We start from the raw sequence: 7,890 nt of genomic DNA, 5'->3' as shown, positions 1-7,890 counted from the left end.
AATGCACCAAGGCGGCAAATAAGTGAATAACCGATAACTAAAGCATGTATATTACTGCTTCCTACTTTCGATTATATCTTCTTTGAAGCTTTTTCTTTGTTGTAATATAATGTTTTCAGTTTTTTCCGCATACCCCAACACGCGACATAACTTTACAGACGATAAATGTAACCGTTTCAGAGAGAAAAGTAGCCAATATGACGATCTGACAATAAGTCGATTCAATGGCAAATGTCGAAAACGGGCGGATTTCTCATGTTGTTAATACATATGAACACTGTTCACATTCTCCCGTGCAACGTGGCGTACATACGTACTTTCATGCAAAATCTTAAGGTCCTAGCTCATGTCCAACCGTGCGACTGCTAAGGTCGCAGGTTCGAATCCTGCCTGGGGCATGGATGTGTGTGATCTCCTTGGGTGAGTTAGGTTTAAGTAGTTCTAAGTTCTAGGGGACTAACGACCTCAGCAGTTGAGTCCCATTGTGCTCAGAGCCATTTGAACTGATGTTTAATGCACCAAAGCCGGCAAATAAGTCAATAGTATAGTTCTGCTTGCTACTTTCGATTACATCTTCTTAGAAGCTTTTTTTGTGTTCTAATATGATGTTTTCAGTTTCTTCCGCATATTGCAATACGCGACATACATTTCCAGACGATAAATGTAACTGTTTCAGAGAGAAAAGCGGCCAATGTGACGATCTGGCATCAAGTCGATTCGATGGCAAATGACGAAAGCGAGCGGATCTCTCAAATGTTTACTACATATGAACAGTTTTCACATTCCCCCGCGCAATGTGATTTCCAGACGTCGTTTCATGCGAAATCTATAGGTCGTCGGTCATGTCCAATATACCAAACCCGGCAAATAAGTGAATTACCGATAACTAAATCTAGAATAGTACTGCTTCTTATTGGCGATTACATCTTCTTCGAAGCTTTTTCTGTGTTCTAATATAATGTTTTCAGTTTTTTTCCATACCGCAACACGCGACATAATTTTGCAGACGATGGATGTAACCTGTTCTGAGAGAAAAGCGGCCAATGGGACGATCTGGCAATACATTCGACTCTATAGCAAATGACGAAAGCGATCGGGTTTCTCAGGTTTTTACTACATATGAACGCTTTCCACATTCTCCCGTGCAACGTGTCGTACAGACGTACTTTCTTGCAAAATCTTAAGGTCCTAGCTCATGTCCAATGCACAAAAGCCGGAAAATAAGTGAGTAACCGATAACTAGAACTTGACTAGTACTGCTTGTTACTGGCGAATTACATCTTCTTAGAAGCTTCTTCTGTGACTACTATAGTGATTTTAGTATCTGCGCATACCGCGGCAAGCGACATAACTTTGCATACGATGAATGTAACCGTTTCAGAGAGAAAAGCCACCAGTGTGACGATCTGTCATTAAGTCGATTCGACGGCAAATGACGAAAACGGGCGGATTTCTCATGGTGTTACTACATATGAAAACTTTTCTCATTCTCCCGTGCAACGTGGCGTACAGACGTACTTTCATGCAAAATCTTAAGGTCGTAGCTCATGTCCAATGCACCAAAGCCGGCAAATAAGTGAATAAACCGATAACTGAAACTTGAATAGTACTGCTTCTTACTGGCAATTACATCTTCTTTGAAGCTTTTTCTGTATTCTAATATAATGTTTTCAGTTTTTTCCGCATACCGCAAGACGCGACATAATTTTGCATACGATAAATGTAACCGTTTCAGAGAGAAAAGCGGCCAATGTTACGATCTGGCATTAAGTCGATTCGAACGCAAATGACGAAAACGGGCGGATTTCTCATGTTGTTACTATTATGTACAACTTTGTCATTCTCCCGTGCAACGTGGCGTACAGACGTAATTTCATGCAAAATCTTAAGGTTATAGCTCACGTCCAATGCACCAAAGCTTGCAAATAAGTGAATAACCGATAGCAAAAACTTGAAAGTACTGCTTCCTACTTTCGATTACATCTTCTTAGAAGCTTTTTTGTGTTCTGATATGATGTTTTCAGTTTTTTCCACATATTGCAAACACGTGGCACAAATTTCCAGACGATAAATGTAACCGTTTCAGAGAGAAAAGCGGCCAATGGGACGATCTGGCAATACATTCGATTCGTTAGCAAATGACGAAAGCGATGGATTTCTCAGGTTTTTACTACATATGAACTCTTTCTACATTCTCCCGTGCAACGTGGCGTACAGACGTACTTTCATGCAAAATCCTAAGGTCCTAGCTCATGTCCAATGCACTAAAGCCGCAAATAAGTGAATAACCGATCGCTTAAACTTGAATAGTACTGCTTCCTACTTTCGATTACATCTTCTTAGAAGCTTTTTTTGTGTTCTAATAAGATGTTTTCAGTTTTTTCCGCATATTGCAATACGCGACATACATTTCCAGACGATAAATGTAACTGTTTCAGAGAGAAAAGCAGCCAATGTGAAGATGTTGCAATAAAATAGATTCGGTAGCAAATGAAGAAAGCGGGCGGTGTTCTCCAGTTTTTACTACATATGAACAGTTTCCACATTCCCCCGTGCAATGTGGTTTCCAGACGTCGTTTCATGCAAAATCTTTACGTCGTCGGTCATGTCCAATGTACCAAAGGCGGCAAATAAGTGAATAACCGATAACTAAAACTTGAATAGTACTGCTTCTTATTGGCGATTACATCTTCTTAGAAGCTTTTTCTGTGTTCTAATATGATGCTTTCAGTTCTTTTCCGCATATTGCAACACACGACATAAATTTCCAGACGGTAAATGTAACCTTTTCAGTGAGAAAAGCGGCCAATATGATGCTCTATCATTAATTCGATTCGATGGCAAATGTCGAAAACGGGCGGATTTTTCATGTGGTTACTACATGTGAACACTTTTCACATCCTCCTGTGCATCGTGGTTTCCAGTCGTCGTTTCATGCAAAATCATTAGGTCGTAGCTCATGTCCAATGCACCAAAGCCGGCAAATAAGTGAATAAACCGATAACAGAAACTTGAATAGTACTGCTTCTTACTGGCAATTACATCTTCTTTGAAGCTTTTTCTGTATTCTAATATAATGTTTTCAGCTTTTTCCGCATACCGCAACACGCGACATAATTTTGCAGACGATAAATGTAACCGTTTCAGAGAGAAAAGCGGCCAATGTGAAGATGTGGCAATAAAGTCGATTCGATAGCAAATGACGAAAGCGGGCGGATTTCTGAAGTTTTTACTACGTATGAACAGTTTCCACATTCTCCCGTGCAACGTGGTTTCCAGACGTGGTTTCATGCTGAATCTTTAGGTCGTCGGTCATGTGCAATGTACCAAAGCCGGCAAATAAGTGAATAACCGATAACTAAAACTTGACTACTACTGCTTGTTACTGGCCGATAAAATCTTCTTAGAAGCTTCTTCTGTGTTCTACTATGGTGCTTTTAGTGTCTCCGCATACCGCGGCAAGAGACATAACTTTGCAGACGATGAATGTAACCGATTCAGAGAGAAAATCGACCAATATGACGATCTGGCGTTAAGTCGATTCTTATGGCAAATGACGAAAACGGGCGGATTTCTCATGGTGTTACAACATATGAAAGCTTTTCTCATTCTCCCGTACAACGTGGCGTACAGACGTACTTTCATGCAAAATCTTAAGATCTTAGCTCATGTCCAATGTACCAAAGCCGGCAAATAAGTGAATAAACCGATATTTAAACTTGAATAGTACTGCTTCTTATTGGCTATTACATCTTCTTAGAAGCTTTTTCTGTGTTCTAATATGATGTTTTCAGTTTTTTCTGCATACCGCAACACGCGACATAATTTTGCAGCCGCTAAATGTAACCGTTTCAGAGAGAAAAGCGGCCAATATGACGATCTGACATTAAGTCGATTGGATGGAAAATGTCGAAAACGGGCGGATTTCTCATGTTGTTACTACATATGAACATTTTTTATATTCTCCCGTGCAACGTGGCGTACAGACGTACTCTCATGCATAATCTTAAGGTCATAGTTCATGTCCAATGCACCAAGGCGGCAAATAAGTGAATAACCGATAACTAAAGCATGTATATTACTGCTTCCTACATTCGATTATATCTTCTATGAAGCTTTTTCTTTGTTCTAATATAATGTTTTCAGTTTTTTCCGCATACCCCAACACGCGACATAACTTTACAGACGATAAATGTAACCGTTTCAGAGAGAAAAGTAGCCAATATGACGATCTGACAATAAGTCGATTCAATGGCAAATGTCGAAAACGGGCGGATTTCTCATGTTGTTAATACATATGAACACTGTTCACATTCTCCCGTGCAACGTGGCGTACATACGTACTTTCATGCAAAATCTTAAGGTCCTAGCTCATGTCCAACCGTGCGACTGCTAAGGTCGCAGGTTCGAATCCTGCCTGGGGCATGGATGTGTGTGATCTCCTTGGGTGAGTTAGGTTTAAGTAGTTCTAAGTTCTAGGGGACTAACGACCTCAGCAGTTGAGTCCCATTGTGCTCAGAGCCATTTGAACTGATGTTTAATGCACCAAAGCCGGCAAATAAGTCAATAGTATAGTTCTGCTTGCTACTTTCGATTACATCTTCTTAGAAGCTTTTTTTGTGTTCTAATATGATGTTTTCAGTTTCTTCCGCATATTGCAATACGCGACATACATTTCCAGACGATAAATGTAACTGTTTCAGAGAGAAAAGCGGCCAATGAGACGATCTGGCATCAAGTCGATCCGATGGCAAATGACGAAAGCGAGCGGATCTCTCAAATGTTTACTACATATGAACAGTTTTCACATTCCCCCGCGCAATGTGATTTCCAGACGTCGTTTCATGCGAAATCTATAGGTCGTCGGTCATGTCCAATATACCAAACCCGGCAAATAAGTGAATTACCGATAACTAAATCTAGAATAGTACTGCTTCTTATTTTCGATTACATCTTCTTCGAAGCTTTTTCTGTGTTCTAATATAATGTTTTCAGTTTTTTTCCATACCGCAACACGCGACATAATTTTGCAGACGATGGATGTAACCTGTTCTGAGAGAAAAGCGGCCAATGGGACGATCTGGCAATACATTCGACTCTATAGCAAATGACGAAAGCGATCGGGTTTCTCAGGTTTTTACTACATATGAACGCTTTCCACATTCTCCCGTGCAACGTGTCGTACAGACGTACTTTCTTGCAAAATCTTAAGGTCCTAGCTCATGTCCAATGCACAAAAGCCGGAAAATAAGTGAGTAACCGATAACTAGAACTTGACTAGTACTGCTTGTTACTGGCGAATTACATCTTCTTAGAAGCTTCTTCTGTGACTACTATAGTGATTTTAGTATCTGCGCATACCGCGGCAAGCGACATAACTTTGCATACGATGAATGTAACCGTTTCAGAGAGAAAAGCCACCAGTGTGACGATCTGTCATTAAGTCGATTCGACGGCAAATGACGAAAACGGGCGGATTTCTCATGGTGTTACTACATATGAAAACTTTTCTCATTCTCCCGTGCAACGTGGCGTACAGACGTACTTTCATGCAAAATCTTAAGGTCGTAGCTCATGTCCAATGCACCAAAGCCGGCAAATAAGTGAATAAACCGATAACTGAAACTTGAATAGTACTGCTTCTTACTGGCAATTACATCTTCTTTGAAGCTTTTTCTGTATTCTAATATAATGTTTTCAGTTTTTTCCGCATACCGCAAGACGCGACATAATTTTGCATACGATAAATGTAACCGTTTCAGAGAGAAAAGCGGCCAATGTTACGATCTGGCATTAAGTCGATTCGAACGCAAATGACGAAAACGGGCGGATTTCTCATGTTGTTACTATTATGTACAACTTTGTCATTCTCCCGCGCAACGTGGCGTACAGACGTAATTTCATGCAAAATCTTAAGGTTATAGCTCACGTCCAATGCACCAAAGCTTGCAAATAAGTGAATAACCGATAGCAAAAACTTGAAAGTACTGCTTCCTACTTTCGATTACATCTTCTTAGAAGCTTTTTTGTGTTCTGATATGATGTTTTCAGTTTTTTCCACATATTGCAAACACGTGGCACAAATTTCCAGACGATAAATGTAACCGTTTCAGAGAGAAAAGCGGCCAATGGGACGATCTGGCAATACATTCGATTCGTTAGCAAATGACGAAAGCGATGGATTTCTCAGGTTTTTACTACATATGAACTCTTTCTACATTCTCCCGTGCAACGTGGCGTACAGACGTACTTTCATGCAAAATCCTAAGGTCCTAGCTCATGTCCAATGCACTAAAGCCGCAAATAAGTGAATAACCGATCGCTTAAACTTGAATAGTACTGCTTCCTACTTTCGATTACATCTTCTTAGAAGCTTTTTTTGTGTTCTAATAAGATGTTTTCAGTTTTTTCCGCATATTGCAATACGCGACATACATTTCCAGACGACAAATGTAACTGTTTCAGAGAGAAAAGCAGCCAATGTGAAGATGTTGCAATAAAATAGATTCGGTAGCAAATGAAGAAAGCGGGCGGTTTTCTCCAGTTTTTACTACATATGAACAGTTTCCACATTCCCCCGTGCAATGTGGTTTCCAGACGTCGTTTCATGCAAAATCTTTACGTCGTCGGTCATGTCCAATGTACCAAAGGCGGCAAATAAGTGAATAACCGATAACTAAAACTTGAATAGTACTGCTTCTTATTGGCGATTACATCTTCTTAGAAGCTTTTTCTGTGTTCTAATATGATGCTTTCAGTTCTTTTCCGCATATTGCAACACACGACATAAATTTCCAGACGGTAAATGTAACCTTTTCAGTGAGAAAAGCGGCCAATATGACGCTCTATCATTAATTCGATTCGATGGCAAATGTCGAAAACGGGCGGATTTTTCATGTGGTTACTACGTGTGAACACTTTTCACATCCTCCTGTGCATCGTGGTTTCCAGACGTCGTTTCATGCAAAATCATTAGGTCGTCGGTCATGTCCAATGTACCAAAGCCGGCAAATATGTGAATAACTGATAACTAACACTTGAATAACACTGCTTGTTACTGGCCGATTACATTTTCTTAGAAGCATCCTCTGTGTTCTACTATTTTGCCTTTAGTGTCTGCGCATACCGCGGCAATCGACGTAACTTTGCAGACGATGAATGTAACAGTTTCAAAGAGAAAAGCGGCCAATGTGACGATCTGGCATTAAGTCGATTCGAAGGATAATGTTGAAAACGGTCGGATTTCTCATGTTGTTACTACATATGAACATCTTTTACATTCACCCGTGCAACGTGGCGTACAGACGTACTCTCATGCATAATCTTAAGGTCCTTGCTCATGTCCAATGCACCAAGGCGGAAAATAAGTGAATAACCGATAACTAAAGCTTGTATATTACTGCTTCCTACTTTCGATTACATCTTCTTAGAAGCTTTTTCTGTGTTCTAATATAATGTTTTCAGTTTTTTCCGCATATTGCAATAAGCGACATAAATTTCCAGGCGATAAATGTAACTGTTTCAGAGAGAAAAGCGGCCAATGTGAAGATCTGGTAATACTTTCGATTCGATAGCAAACGACGTAAGCGATTGAATTCCTCAGGTTATTACTACGTATGAACACTTTCCAAATTCTCCCGTGCAACGTGGCGTACAGACGTACTTTCATGCAAAATCTTAAGGTCCTAGTTCATGTCCAACCGTGCGACTGCTAAGGTCGCAGGTTCGAATCCTGCCTGGGGCATGGATGTGTGTGATCTCCTTAGGTGCGTTAGGTTTAAGTAGTTCTAAGTTGTAGGGGACTAATGATCTCAGCAGTTGAGTCCCATTGTGCTCAGAGCCATTTAAACTGATGTCCAATGCACCAAAGCCGGCAAATTAGTAAATAAC

The sequence above is a fragment of the Schistocerca gregaria genome, unplaced genomic scaffold (genome assembly GCF_023897955.1).
Source record: "Schistocerca gregaria isolate iqSchGreg1 unplaced genomic scaffold, iqSchGreg1.2 ptg000317l, whole genome shotgun sequence".
NCBI lineage: Eukaryota > Metazoa > Arthropoda > Insecta > Orthoptera > Acrididae > Schistocerca > Schistocerca gregaria.
Note: the sequence above shows the minus strand (reverse complement) of the source record.